The sequence below is a fragment of the Phocoena sinus genome, chromosome 8 (assembly GCF_008692025.1).
Source record: "Phocoena sinus isolate mPhoSin1 chromosome 8, mPhoSin1.pri, whole genome shotgun sequence".
Taxonomy (NCBI): Eukaryota; Metazoa; Chordata; class Mammalia; order Artiodactyla; family Phocoenidae; genus Phocoena; species Phocoena sinus.
In genome coordinates, this window is record NC_045770.1 from 31,194,282 (window position 1) to 31,209,326 (window position 15,045).

General features: G+C 40.3%; 1 pseudogene; it reads right to left on the minus strand.

Annotated features, from left to right (window-relative positions):
• Positions 1 to 8,547: 8,547 nt before the first annotated feature.
• LOC116758820 lies at positions 8,548 to 13,137 on the minus strand (annotated as a pseudogene).
• Between the last annotated feature and the right edge of the window lie 1,908 nt (positions 13,138 to 15,045).

Genomic DNA, 15,045 nt, shown 5'->3' on the forward strand with positions numbered 1-15,045 from the left:
GGAGATAAGTGACTCAACGTTCCCTCTATTATTGGACAGTTATTTTGTTTTTTACTTTTCCACAAGTATTACTAATCCCCTATAAATATCCTATACTTCAGTACCTAGAACAGTATATTTGGTAAAACATTAAATAATAAAATTCCTTGGATTAGATATCTAGAAATGGAATTACTGCATTGCAAAATTTAAACATTAAAAATACTTATAATGTATCACCAAACCATTCTGGAAACATATCACTTTACATCCTCACCATTAACTTTACTCTGAAAAACAATCTTTAATAATTTGGTAAGAAAATTATTGTGAAAAATTTTGGTGAAAAAGTGTAGCTCAAGTGTTAATTTATACTTCTTAAATTACAACTAAGATTGACTTTTTCGTCTTCAGTGAATCTAGCCATTTGTATTGGTTCATATCCTTTGCCCATTTTTCTCTAATATGGTTCTAGTGTTTTTTCTCATCTACTTACATGAACATTTTATATATTATGTGACTATTTTGCATATTTTACCCAGTATATGAACATTTTACAAATTGCTCATGTGAATACTTTACACGTTAAACCCTTTGTTTAATCTGTTCATAGTTTTTTCCCAGTTTGCCATTTCTTCAATTTATATTTAATTTTAATTTTAAATGGTTTTGCCACATATTTCGGTTTAGTATATTAAAATGCTGAGTGGGTCTTTTCCTTTGTAATGCCTTTCATGGCCTTTATGTTTAGAAAGTTAGAAAGTTATTTGCCCATCCAGAGACAGATTAATATTATCTTATGGGGTTTTTCCTCTTTCTATGGTAGTTGTACTTTTAATTTGGATTTTAGTTATACCTTTAACTCTAACTGGGGTTTTTGGGTTTATGAACGTTTTTTATTGTTTTGCGAGTATGGTATGAGGAATAAGGGAGATGTAAGTATGATTCCTAGTCCTAGTTTGTTGTCTTCCTCTCTATTAGTTTATGGGAGCTTTTCTTTGTCCCAGTGCTCTTAAATTTCTTCCGTCTCAAAATTCTTGTTCTTTAGTTTTATGAAAACTTTTTAGTTCCTTCTTTGACAACTTACTCTAGTTTGTTCCTCTGTACATTTTCTCCTGTATTTGGATATCAGACCTCATGGACTGGACCTCCAATTCTTGTGTCTTTTCTTCTTCCAATTTTCTATCCCCTTATCACTATGCTTTATCTTCTGAAATTTTCTCTCATCCTTATCTTGTAAACCTACTTCTATTGTCTTTTTCATTTCTCCTATCAAACTTTAAATATTTAACAGCTCATTTCTGTCCCCATAGCTTTTTCAAGGGTATATAGCTTCCTTATCTGCCCCCCACCATTGTCCTATTTTTATTTCACAGGTGCACTTATTTCTTCTCTCAGAAAATACTAAAACCCGGACCCATATTGTGAAAACAAGCTTCACGTAACAATCCTTATGCTTAAAATTGACATTGCAATCTAGTATTTCTGCTGTGTTCTATTTTGTTACCCTTTAAAAAATATGCTGCTGCTAACCCACAAAGTTGTTTCTATGACCCATTAATGGCTCATGTCCTGCAGTCTGGAAAGAAATATTATATAAATCATGTTGAAGCTTTTGATCTTTCAATGTCAGAGACACAATCACATTTGTTTTCTGTGCAGAAATGGACAGACTGGAGTGGCCCAGAATAAATGAAGACAAACATTGATAAAGATCCAGATGAGAGATGGTACCTTTACTGCGGTGGTGGTAGAGACAGAAGCAGAGTGCCTACTAGGGTGCCTTCACTCACATCTTATTATTTAATCTTACTTCCTCAGTGTGCCACGTGGGGAACTGGACCAGAGCGTTCAGATGCTTGTCCAAGATGGCATAATCAGTGAGTCCTGAGCCAGATTTGAGCCAGGCCCGTCTGCTTCCTAAGCTTGGCCTTTCCTCTAAGTCACAGCAAATCCATGAAGTGAGCCTATAAAATAGGAGAGAAATGGTCAGAAGAACACATTTTGGAGCTTAAGAGCCAATTCCTTGGAGGCGTCAATACCTGAAAAGGTTGACTATGTTTGGCCCCTGAAATGAAACCTAAATTTTTTCTTAATTAAAAAAACACACATACAGTGTGATGTCACAGTAACAAACTGACTTGCAGTCCCCTTTGATCTGGAGTTCATGACCCTGGTCATGTGGTACTTGTCCCTCAGCCAGGTCATCCTTACCCTTGTACACCTCTGCCATGTCCTCCATGTGAGGCTGTGAGGATTAGTGTTTTCATGGGATTTTTAAATATTTATATTACTATCTAGGATTATACATGTTCCCCAATGTCCATTCATGTTGTCAACTCTAAACACAATTAAATAACTAGAAATCAATCCCTCTCTTTCTCATGTTCTTTATACATGCTCTATTATGCTACTTGTCATGTAAGGGTATTAATCGTTCCTCTGTCTTCTCTACTAGATCATGTACTTTGGGGGGACAGGGTGGTCCCTTCTTAGTCTCTGGGTCCCATTGGCTACCACAGAGTCTGGAGTAATAGATGTCAAATTTGATAATTATGTTGTGTTTGAAAAAATGCAGAATACATAAATAAATTCTCAGTTTTTATGACTAAAGCACTTATATGACTTTAATTCACTGTTTTTCAAACTTTCTTGATCCCTGCTCCCCCCTTTGATAAGCATAACTATCTCTGCCACTACTCCCCCACCCCCTTCGGCAAATTCTACTTTTTCCCCAGACCCCTGTCAGTGACCAACACGCACATAACACAGAACATGTGCACATCCCACAGCCAGGCTGATTTTGTCTACTTTAGTTCCTTTTACTTTATAGTACAAACAAAAAAGTTTCTTTTTGTTTGCCTGATTTCCAAAGAGAAGTTATATGATGATATTGAGTTTACTTTTGCAAATTACAAATGCCCTCACCCCAAGATTCTAGAACACAGTACGTCATGGGAGTACCTTGATCTAATTAAAGTTTTTACTGACTGCTCATTCTAGGGGAAGCCTGTCTTTCCCAGCATCTTTATGAGCCATAATTCACTGTCTCCATTTGGTCACCTCTGGTCCCTTTTCTTTGCCACTGACTCTCTTCTCCTGGGGATGAGGTTTCTAACCAGATCCTCTTAGGCCTCAGCACTCACACCCATGCCAATCCAACATCTGTCAATAGCTGTCAGCAAAGAACTGAAGGGGAAGAAGAATGGCTGATGTGGAATAAAACGACATTCTACTTGGATTTCAGTGGTTTGGTTGATTCTTTTCCAAGCTGTTTGAAGACACGAGTCAAACTAGACCCTTCTCCAGCCCTGCAGTCCTCACGACCTCTTCTCTCATACCCAGTTTTGAATCCCTTCATCCCCGCCAATCCATTGTGCAGCTGGAGTGACTTCCTAAAATAAATCTGATGACATCATCCTACTCTTACAGCCCGTCAATCGCTCTCCATGTGCCTTAGGATGAAACCCTGCTACCTACCTGACCCCCAACACCACTGAGATCTGATCCCTTCCTCTTGGGCCTCACCTCTGGCCTGTGCCACCTGGCCGTCTTTGCTCTGAGCAGTACTATTCAACTTCTTGCAGTTTCTACCACAGACAGTGCTCTCTCTTGTCCTGAGACTTTACATCATAAAATACTTCCCTTGACTTGGAATTCTCACCTTGTATTCCCATCCCTTCAACTCTTTCATTTACCTTATTTCTCCTTTTTTTTTATGGTAGCTGGGAAGAAGCCGTGGCGTGGTGAAACTGCCTAACTGCCTGTCTGTCTCCAAGCAGATCATAAACGTCATACTATGTTTCCTTAGCATGTACGACTAGCCTGGCACGGTGAGGGCTTAATATTTGTTGAGTCAATGAATGAAGGTCTCATATTGGAATAAGAGAAACAGTATATTCTCTGGCTCTGTAAGTTATTTCAATCCCCAGCTTAGAACTGGGTATCTTATTTTAAAACACAATTAACATGAAAGCAATTATGCTGTAATAGGAATTATTTATTTATTTTAGGTGTTTCTTATGATACTAGCTCGTTTTTTCATTTCTATTGGTGGTTTGAAGTCATTCACTCAAACGACAATATTCACTGAGTCCTCACTAAACAGAGAAAGCCAAGAAAGATAATTATCAACTCTTTTAATCTGGGTCAATCCATGAGCTAAACCATAGGGTAATAAAGTACTCAGGGTCCTAGAGGGTCGTGTGTAAGTACAGTCAAGGTGATATACCAGAGGAGAGCTGAGGTTAGGTCCCCTGGTTACTAAGGAGTTTCTCAGGAAAAAGAAACTTATGCAATAGCCCCTTGGCATTCCCAGGCAATGGATCCTGAGCTCTTTCTTTGCAAATTCTTAATCCTAGCTCTTTCCTAAAAATTATCAATCTCTGGCGCCAGGATTTCCCATGCATAGCCTCAGATTCTAAATCTATAGGCCGTTCAACTCTCACACCTGATCTCTCACCTGGTAGCTGTTTTTCCAGAGGATTTCTCCTGAAGTCTTCTGAGGAGATGCCTTCACTGCCCTCCACATTATGTGAATATGGGCCTCAGCACAATTCCAAAATTGTGCATTGATTTGCTGTTGCTCATACACAGCTGGAATGGCTGTTTTCACCTTAGCGAATGTCAGTGATCTGCTGGCTCTGTTAAAGTCCCACCTAATGCAATACAAGTCAGAAACATGACATGTCAGCTGGTACAGCAGGAAACGAGAACATACAGACATTCTGCTCTCAGGATTTTCATCTGGTAGGAACGACAGAGCCATTTCCAGGGATGGCTGAATTATCCGTGTTTTCAAAGACTCTGTGGCCCCCAAATTTCTCCATCCCCAGGTCACCTAAAACACCAATGGCCCCAATCACTCAGTGGGAGGAGTTTGCATTCACTGAGTTATGACATTTTATGCCTTCCCCCCGCCTCAGCTCCGGCCGCCTCTCTCCTGCTCTCCAGCCACTTTGCTAATCTGTGAGCCCCTTAAGGGTGCCTCCACCACAGGTATTTGCATGTGTTGTCCCTCTGCCTAGAGTGATGCTCTCATTCTCTTGTCCACAGCGCACATTCGAAGACCACACTCCCAAGAGGCCACCCTCTCCAACAAAGCAGTCCTGTCACTCTCTAACCCCTTACTCTGCTTTATTTTTTCTCCTAGCCCTTGTGGCTGCTTGACTTGTTATGTCTCTCTTTATAATGAGAATATAAGCTCCAGGAGAACTGAAACATTGTCTTTTTCACTGTTGTGTCCCCAATTCCACAAACAGTGCCTGGTACACGGTAAGTGCTTAGCAAACATGTGCTGAATGAGTTAATAAGAGAGTGAGTGAACGGGCACTGAAATATATAGACACCATGTGAAGCCTTTCAGAAAAGGCTCTCTGAGAGATGGGACAAAGAAAAGATGCTCTCTGAGGTCTACAGGACTGGACGTAGCTCTTTGTTAGGTAGAGGGGCCTGAACATTTAGGGCACGAGGATACTGAATGCCAGGATCCTAGAAATATCCAGAAACCCAGCCACACAAATGTTGCATTTTCATTGAGTGGCACCTCCAACATGTTACCCATGCCCAACAGGGCTCAGTTCTACCCTTCCTCTGTCCTCCCTGAAATTGCGTATCCCCCTAACACCCACCACTTGCTGAGGAACCGTCAGAAGGGTCTCACTATTACCCTGTAATCACTGCAGGTCAATGACAAGGAGCTTGGGAGGCATTTCAGTTTGAGCGGATGGTGAGCAGAGCGGGATGGGCAAGGGCTGCTCCTCACCAGGATCTCTTCAACTCACATCAGTGTCCATTCCACTTATCTCGGTAGCCAATTGCTACCAACTCTTTGTGCTCTCCTATTTAAAGTGATAAAGGTAACACAAACACTGGGGGGAAAAGCAACTTCAAGACCCATATATGGTCACAATCTAGCGACATAAATATCATGGTGAAGTTATTTCCAAATATCTGGAAAGGAACCGTTACACACATGGAAACTGAATTGGTGTAATGCTTAATCTCTACGAATAATTCATTGTGGCCAAGTAGTCAGACAGATCCATAACTGACCCTTTATACAAATCTTAGAGGAGTCCCAAGACCCGAACTCCAACCTCTACGAGTTATGTTTAAGTACAGGTTCTAATGTCCATCTTACAACTTTGGGCTTCTAAGTAATAATGATAATAGGTAATATTTATTTAGCACAAATTATGTTTGCACTGATCTGAACTTGTTATGTGCAAATCTAACAGAGGTGCAATGTGGCTAAGAGCTCATTTTGCCTAAACTGGCAAGTGGAGAGCCATCGAAACCTGATTTGGTGAAAGACTACTAAACAAGTTGGTGTAGGAGTCTGAATAAAGGCTGGGTCCTCTGGCTCTTGACTGTGAAATCTTTACCTTGCCTTTGTAACACTGCAACAAGGACAAATACGACAAGGAGTGGAATTTGTAAATGGGTATGTGTGACCTTTTGTGCAAACATGCAGTAGATGATGAGGAAAAAAAACCCAAAAAAAACCTATCTGTTTTCTAATGGTAAAAATAATTAGCAGGGCTTCCCTGGTGGAGCACTGGTTGAGAGTCCGCCTGCCGATACAGGGGACACAGGTTCGAGCCCCGGTCCAGGAAGATCCCACATGCCGCGGAGTGGCTCAGCCCGTGAGCCATGGCCACTGAGCCTGCGCGTCCGGAGCCTGTGCTCCGCAACGGGAGAGGCCACAGCAGTGAGAGGCCCACGTACAGCAAAAAAAAGAAAAAATTGGCAGTTTCTTACAAAACTAAATATAGTCTCACCATACCATCCAGCAGTCGCAGTCTTTGGTATTCACTCAGATGAGCTGAAAATTTACATCCACACCAAAACCTGCACACAAATGTTTATAGTAGTTGTATTCATAATTGCAGAAAAAATTGGAAGCAACCAAGATGTCCTTCAGCACGTGAGTGGATAAATAAAGGGTCATACATCACACAATGGAATATTATTCACCAATACAAGGAAATGAGCTATAAAACCACTAAACGTGGAGGAAACTTAAAGGCATATTACTACGTGAACGAAGTCATCTGGAAAAGACAAAACTATGGAAGCAGTAAAATGATCAGTGGTTGTCGAGGGGGTGGGGGGATGATTATGCAGAGCACACAGGAATTTTAGGCAATGACTATTTTGTATGGTATTATAAGTGTAGATACATGTCATTATACATTGGTCAAATCCATAGACTGTACAACACCAAGAGTGAATAAATTAAACTAAGGACTCTGGGTGATAATGAGGTGTCAGTGTAGGTTCTTCGATTGTAACAAATGTTCCTTTCCGGTGTGGATGCTGGTGGAGGAGCCTGGGAACGAGTATGTTGGAATCCTCTGTATTTTCCACTTAACTTTGTTGCTAAGTACTCTGCAAAAATTAAGTCTATTAATTAAAAGAAAAGTAATATGTAAGCCTGGGGGTGTGGTGAAGAAAACAACAGTAGAACTGAGCATCAGAGAAAGAATACGAGAGGACGTCCTAGGCATTGGGCTGGCCCTAGAGGCCAGGAGAGTGTATGGATGCACATCAGATTAACTGAGCACCTCTTACATGCCTGTAACATTTACATCCCCAGTATCTTCACAAAATTCTCGCACTGTAATTCTGGCTCAGAGAAAATCAATAATTTTTTGGCTGAAGCTCCCACGACTAGACAGTAGCAAAGCGCAGGTTTGAATGCCATTTCTGCTGACTCTAAGTCCAGTTCTCCCCTCTAAGTAACTGCTGGAAAGCTCAAAGCAGTGACTACTGAAAAGGTTCCTTTACGAAAGACATCACGCTTCAGATTCAACTTTGCACATACGCATACAGAGTGGGTCCATGGATGGACTGAGTTTGTGGCTGGAGGGACAACACAAAACCACATCAACAGCATCACATTTATTTACTTCACCATTAAAAGAAAAATAAGAGGCTGCAGGGGAGGTGATAGGGAAGGAGAACTGAATAGAGAATTGTTATTACTATCCAGAGTAATAGCCTTTCTGGAATGTCCCATACCAAGGACAAAACTTCATAATGGACAGAGTCAGCTTCCCCTGGGGGTCACCCTCTCTGCCATGATGAGGAAGGAAAGCTTCTGCAGCTCTGGAGAGGGGCCAGGGAAGGGGGCCTCACAGTCTGGTGACAATGCAGACCTCCCCAAGTCTCCTTTCTTCTCTACAGTGCATGCCAGGGACACGGCCCATCTTCCTCACCTCTTCATGCCCACACTCATCTTATTGTTCCATCTCCAAGCCTGGCTGGATAGGAAGATAAAACCTCCCCACCTTCCTATTTCCTTGCTGCTCCAAGAAAACGAAGTCTCCATTCCATATTGCTTCAGGAAAACAGAAGGCGCACACACACACACACACACACACACACACACACACACACACAATTTCAGTACCTTACAGGGCTCCTGTAGTAATGTTACTATTCTAACATCCAACTCCCTTTGCAGCTGGTAATTACAGGTTCCTTTTAGAGTCTCCACCCAACCACCGATTTTTAATATCCTAAGGGTGCTCACCTGAACTCTCCCTTATTCTGACGAAGATCTTTCCAAAGGTCATGCAGAGCCCTATTCCCAGGCCACTTTGCCATAATCGATCCCGCGCTGGGTGGCAAAATTGATGGCTTCCGCGCAGTTGAAGCCAGAGTGGTAGCCATAGGGAAACGTCACCATGAACTCTCCAGCCTCCTGAGTGACCCGACCGAAGGGGATGCCGTTGTCCTTGAGGACCGTGGGCGAGATGAGAGCCACCTTGTGCCGCAGGAAGGCCTCACAGCCCCACGAGCAGCCTGGGAAAAGCTCCCTGGCCAGGCGTTCCAGGCGCCGGCCGTGCTCCGGGGGCACCGCGTATCAAGTCTTGGGTTCCCCGAAGTGCAGGTAGTTGATGCTGTAAAGGTCCATGTCCTCCGTGTGCCAGGCGAAGGTGGTCTTCCACAGGCCGAAGTACACACAGGGGGTGTTGACGCCTTCGATGACCACTCCGCACTCCTGTTCCAGCAGGTCCTGAATGGTTCCCAGGTGTCCAAGGTTCCACAGCTTCGTGTTTTCATCGAATAAGGAGCCATGGAATTCCGCACCGTATACTGGTGAATCATAGGGGTGTGTTTTCCAATATTTTCGCTCCAGATCCTCAAAATCAGAGTAGAATGGAGTCTGGTGTCTTTCACTGTTTGTTAAGCGGCGATACTCGCTCTCGGTCATGGCTTTCTTCTTTTTGTGGTGCTGAGTAAACACACCTGCCTGCCCAGTGGTCACCTGCTGCAGGGGAGCGGCTATTAAGATGTCATCGGTATCATCGTACGTCTGTCTGGCTTTCCATCCTTTCGCTGGAATTACCTTGGCTAGACCAGCTCGGTGTGCACCTTGCCACCCCAAGTAAACAATATATTTGCGGAAATCTTCAAATTCTTCCATGGTTGGGTGGACGATCGTAATCTGACAACTTGGGTTCTGGCTCCCAAAGTGCTTAGAGTGCATGGCGGCAACAGAATAAGCAACGGACTGCCAGCTTCTTAGGTATGCTTTGGACACCTGAGAATGCTGGGGAGTAACCTCTTCCCTATACTTCCTTTATCTTTAAAGAAGTTGTGATAGAGCTGAGAGGCAGGAACTCAGACTTGAACTTTTCAACAAACGAGGTGGTATCTTCTCCAGGCTTGTCAATCCACCAGAAGGACTCCACTCTTGTCAGCATTTTGGAGCCGAAGGAAATCCACTATTTCCCAGAGGAGACGGCTCTCTGAGCCAAGTCCTGACTCAGCCTGCAGCTCTGTGAGTTTCCTCTGTTGGGGGTATAAGTGCCTGAGACCTCTCCAGATTCCCAGGCTTGAGTGCATGGGTGGCTTCTCACCTCACTGTAGCAGAAAGTCTCTTCATGGAAGTTTCCAAGCCAAACCTGAAGAAAGTACAAAATATTGAAAATAAGTGGATGACAAAACAAACTGAGTTAACATCAAGTAAAATAAAACTGTATAGCAATCTTAATTGCAAAGTTTGGATTTAAGGACAAAAAGTACACTCTTTTGGTAGGCATGTAAACTGGTGCAGCTATGGTGCATACTATGGAAAACAGTATGGAGGTTCCTCAAACACTGTAACTAGAACCACCATATGATGCTGCAGTCTCACTTCTGGGTATATAGCTAAAGGAAATAACAACAGAATATCAAGGAGCGATCTGCCCTCCCACATTCACAATGCATAAGATATGGAAACAACCAACATGTCCAGCGACAGTTGAATGGATACAGAAGATGTGGTATGTAGATACAATGGAATACTACTCAGCCATAAAAAGAATGAAATTTTGCCATTTGCAACAACATGGATGGTCTTGGAGGGTATTATGTCCAGTAAAATAAGACAGAGAAAGACAAATATGGCATGGTATCACTTATATGTGGAATGTTAAAAAAAAAAAAAAAGAGTAAAACTTACAGAACCAGAGTAGAAAAGTGGTTGCAGGGGAGGGCAGGGAAGGGAGGGTAAAAGGGTACACAGTGAATAAAGTCTCAGGAGCCAATGTTAACCATGGTAATTATAGTTGATAACAATGTGATGTATAGTTGAAATTTTCCAGAAGAGTAGGATTTAAATGTTCTTACCAAAGAAAGTAAATATATGAAGGAAATGTGTTAATTAACTACTTGGGGTAATCCTTTCACAATGTATATCAAATCAGCACAAAGTTTACTGAGTATTTTACAATTTTAAAAGTCAATTATACAGCAATCAAGCTGAAATTTAAAAATAAAGAATTCGGACAAATCATAAGACAGAAAAAGTGGAATTAAAACTTAACTGAACAGTAAGGACATTAAGCAAGCTAGAAAAGAAAGGAGTTAAGCACTCAACTCAAGAAATTGGGTGGCTTAACCCAAAAGATAAATTAGGGAAAGGAAAACAATGAAATAAGCTGAAACAATTACAAAAGAAAACATAACACCCAATAGAAATGATGACTGAAACCAAAATGCAATTTGTAGACCATGAAAAGTGTAAAAACATAAGCATAAGAGAAAAGTACAAGCATATCACGTTATAATAAAACAGGGGACACAGATACAAATCTACCATTATAGACAGAGTGCCTATGTAACCAAAAGCAGGAAAAAAGTACAGAACACAAATATACACATCCTTAACAAGCATTATCCTTAATGTGTAAATACCTGAAACATTCTCATTAAAATCTAATAATTAATTTGCATTGATAGACAAATTATTAGAAATATAGGTAGGGCTCATTCAGAATGGGAGAAAATATTTGCAAATGAAGCAACTGACAAAGGATTAATCTCCAAAATTTGCAAGCAGCTCATATAGCTCAACTTTATAAAAACAAACAACCCACTCCAAAACTGGGCAGAAAACCTAAATAGACATTTCTCCAAAGAAGATATACAGAATGGCAGCAGACACATGAAAGAATGCTCAACATCATTTATCATTAGAGAAATGCAAATCAAAGCTACACTGAGATATCATCTCACAACGGTAAGAACGGCCATCATCAAAAATTCTACAAACAGTAAATGCTGGAGAGGGTGTGGAGAAAAGGGAACCCTCTTGCCCTGTTGGTGAGAATGTAAATTGATACAGCCACTATGGAGAACAATATGGACATTCCTTAAAAAACTACAAATAGAACTACCATACAACCCAGCCTTCCCACTACTGGGCATATACCCTGAGAAAACCATAATTCAAAAATAGTCATGTTCCAAAATGTTCATTGCAGCTCTATTAGGGAGGGTGGGAGGGAGGCAGTTGCAAGAGGGAATAGATGTGGGCACATATGTATAACTGATTCACTTTGTTATAAAGCAGAAACTAACACACCATTCTAAAGCAATTATACTCCAAGAATGATGTTAAAAAAAAAAAGAAATATAGGGTTCAACCAAGTTTCTAGACACTGATTAGCAAACAAAATCTATAGATCCCATACACCAGGTAACAATCAATTATAAAGTGAAAGAGTAAAAAGGTTTTAATCCCTTTAATAACAGAAATACATGGCCCCGATGAAGAAATCTAAAAATGATATGCATGCAATGCTTGTACTTTAAATCCATAAATAAATGTGAATTTTACCAGGGAAAAAAAGTTGCTTTCTGGTATAAAATGTCATCCTTTTCATCTTTATGCTTTAAAGGAAAAAAAAAAAAAGGCCACAAAAGTGCTTGGCTTCTGCCAGTCTAAATTCTTAATTCCAAATGATGATACACAGGATGCAGAAAATGGTTTCCTTGAAGGATTCAGCCTCTGAATGAAACAGGCTGTGCTCAAAGTCTGGCTAGATATGTCCCACACCAATTTCAATTCAATCAGTACCACCCCAAATCTAATACCCTCATATCCAATCAAAATCTCTAATTTGATCCCACATATTTTTCAAGTCCCTTCCAATTGACACACTCCTTACCCAGTTCTAGAAACCCTCTCATTCCCATTAGATCGCAGTGCACTAAATGAGGTGCTTTTTCCTGAAAATCTTTGTGATTTTTACCAAGAAAATATTAAGAAAAAAAATTAACTTCACAAGTTGGAAAATAGTTTAAAAATAAACACTCAAGGAAAGGATATCCCAATGTATAGTACCCTCTCTCTCGCTCGCTCTCCCTATATGCATAGTATCATTTTTTAACACTTCTGGTAGGAAAATAACTCTTTTGCTCATAGGCACAAATTACAGAAATAAAGTGACCTACCTTCTACCAACAAAATCCTGATTCCAGTTGGAGATATTCAAGGACCCAGAGAGAGAGAGACAGTGTTCTCTGGGCAGCTGGCCTCCAAATGCAGACCCATGTCCTGATTGCTCTGGCTTTCTACCTGGGCAAAGGTATAATTTGATCAGCACCAGTCAACGGTAATTGCTCTCGTTGGTCAGCCCACTTTGTCTGCGCCCCTTTGAGTTTTTAAACCAGTCTTACAGCGAACTAGGAGGTTGAAAATAAAAGGAGTGGGAAAGTCAAACCAAGCAATTATTAAACAAAAGAAACCTGGTCTAGCAGCAATTAATATCGAATGTATTTATAAGGTAAAAGAAGGGCAGCTTTAGTTATGAAAAAGAAAACCTCCTGGGGAAGATTACAGTGATGCACTTTACGCACCTGACACATAGCACTGAGACACGGAACACAGAGACTGAGAATTACAAGGTAAAACTGACATATCTGCAATCATGGTGTGAGGTTCTTCAAACACCGTTCTTCCAGAAACTGATACATGAGGAGAGAAGAAAATTAATAATGTTATAACAGTATCAACAATAAAGTTAACTTTGATTATATTTCCTGCAGCAACCACATAGCAAAATGCTTTTCAACACATATAAAACATTACAAAAATTTACCGCTGTTAAGAGCACATAATAAATCTCAATAAAAATTCCACAGAATCTATGTATCGAGTACCCTCTTGATCAATCTTTTATTTCAATCATGAAATAAAATTGAAAGCCAATAATGAAAAAAGGGAACACCACATATTTATTTAAAAATGAATATCCACATAACATCTACAACAATATCCATATAATAGCTAAAAATCTATTGATTTTCATATTGTCTGCAAGTAGTTAGTAAAAACTAAACCAAAATACCTCAGAATTATTTGAAAGAAAAAAAGATCAAAACGATAAAACAATTCAAAAAACAAAAGGGAAAACAACCATATACAAAAGTATAAATGATTAATAAAATAGAAGTCTGTTACTTAAAAAATAAAATAAAGAAAGAACTGGTTAATAATTTATATAGTACTCCGTGCTACAAGAAGAGAGTGCTCCCTGCGTGGGAGAAGCTGGTGCAGACTGGCAAGTGGTGATGGGACTCGGGGAGGGGTAGTCATTTTATAGAGGTGGACCCTGCCAAAAACCATTTTCACCAGGTCAACATCAAGAGTCTTAAACTGGGAATTCCCTGGCAGTCCAGTGGTTACCAATCCACGCTTTCACTACCTAGGGCCCAGGTTCGATCCCTGGCCTGGGAACTAAGATCCCACAAACTGCGAGGCGTGGCCAAAAAAAAGAAAAAGCCATAAATTACTTTGATGGTATATGTCCTTGATATGATTTGATTAAAATGTGACAAAATTCCCTCCGTAATCTTCCTCCAAAAAAATCAGAGAAACCCAAGATAATCATAAGAAAAGCATCAAATTCCAATAGAGGGGCATCCCACAATATACCTGACCAGTCTTCCCCCAGACTGTCAGGTTTCTATACAAATTTTTGGTCAAAAACAAGGAAAGTCTGAGAATCTGTTACAGCCAAGAAAAACTTAAGGAGACATGAAAACTAAATGTAGTTTGATATTTTACATGAGATCTTGGAACACAAAAAGGACATTGGGTAAAACGTGAGGAAATCTGAACCAATGATAGCCTTTAGTAGACAATAACATATTCACATTGGTTCATTAATTGTCATCAATATACCATGGGAATTAAGATGTTACTAAAAGGGGGACATGGGAGTGGGGTCGGGTCAATATTCCCTGATCCATGTGCTCAATGTTTTGTAAATCTAAAACTGCCCAAAAATTTAGGTATTACTAAATATAATATTGTAAATAATAAACAAACAGGAGAAGGCATCAATAAACAATATTAGAATGAAAAAAATTTGAAACATAGTCTGAGTTTTGGAAACAGTCTACCATACAGCACATTATAAACCAAATGATTCTATGAACCACTATGTGACATAATCCTTCAGAGCACTTTTAAAAATAGTTTAGATTATGAAATATAAAGTGTTCACAGAAATTTATAAAGCATATATGTACACTTCAACAAATAACTGAGTGAGCAGAAGTGGAAGCACTACCCAAGTCAAGAAATGCAACATTACCAGGCACCTGGCTGCCTGACTTGTGCTCTTTTGCCCAGATAACAAGCCACTTCTGCCTCTTGGACTGACCTTATCCTAACTATTCACATGGTAATTTTGGGTAACATTATAAAATTAAAACTCTGTCCATTTTTGAAAACATTATATAACCTTGAAGAAACACAATTGTATTTATGTCCTTTAG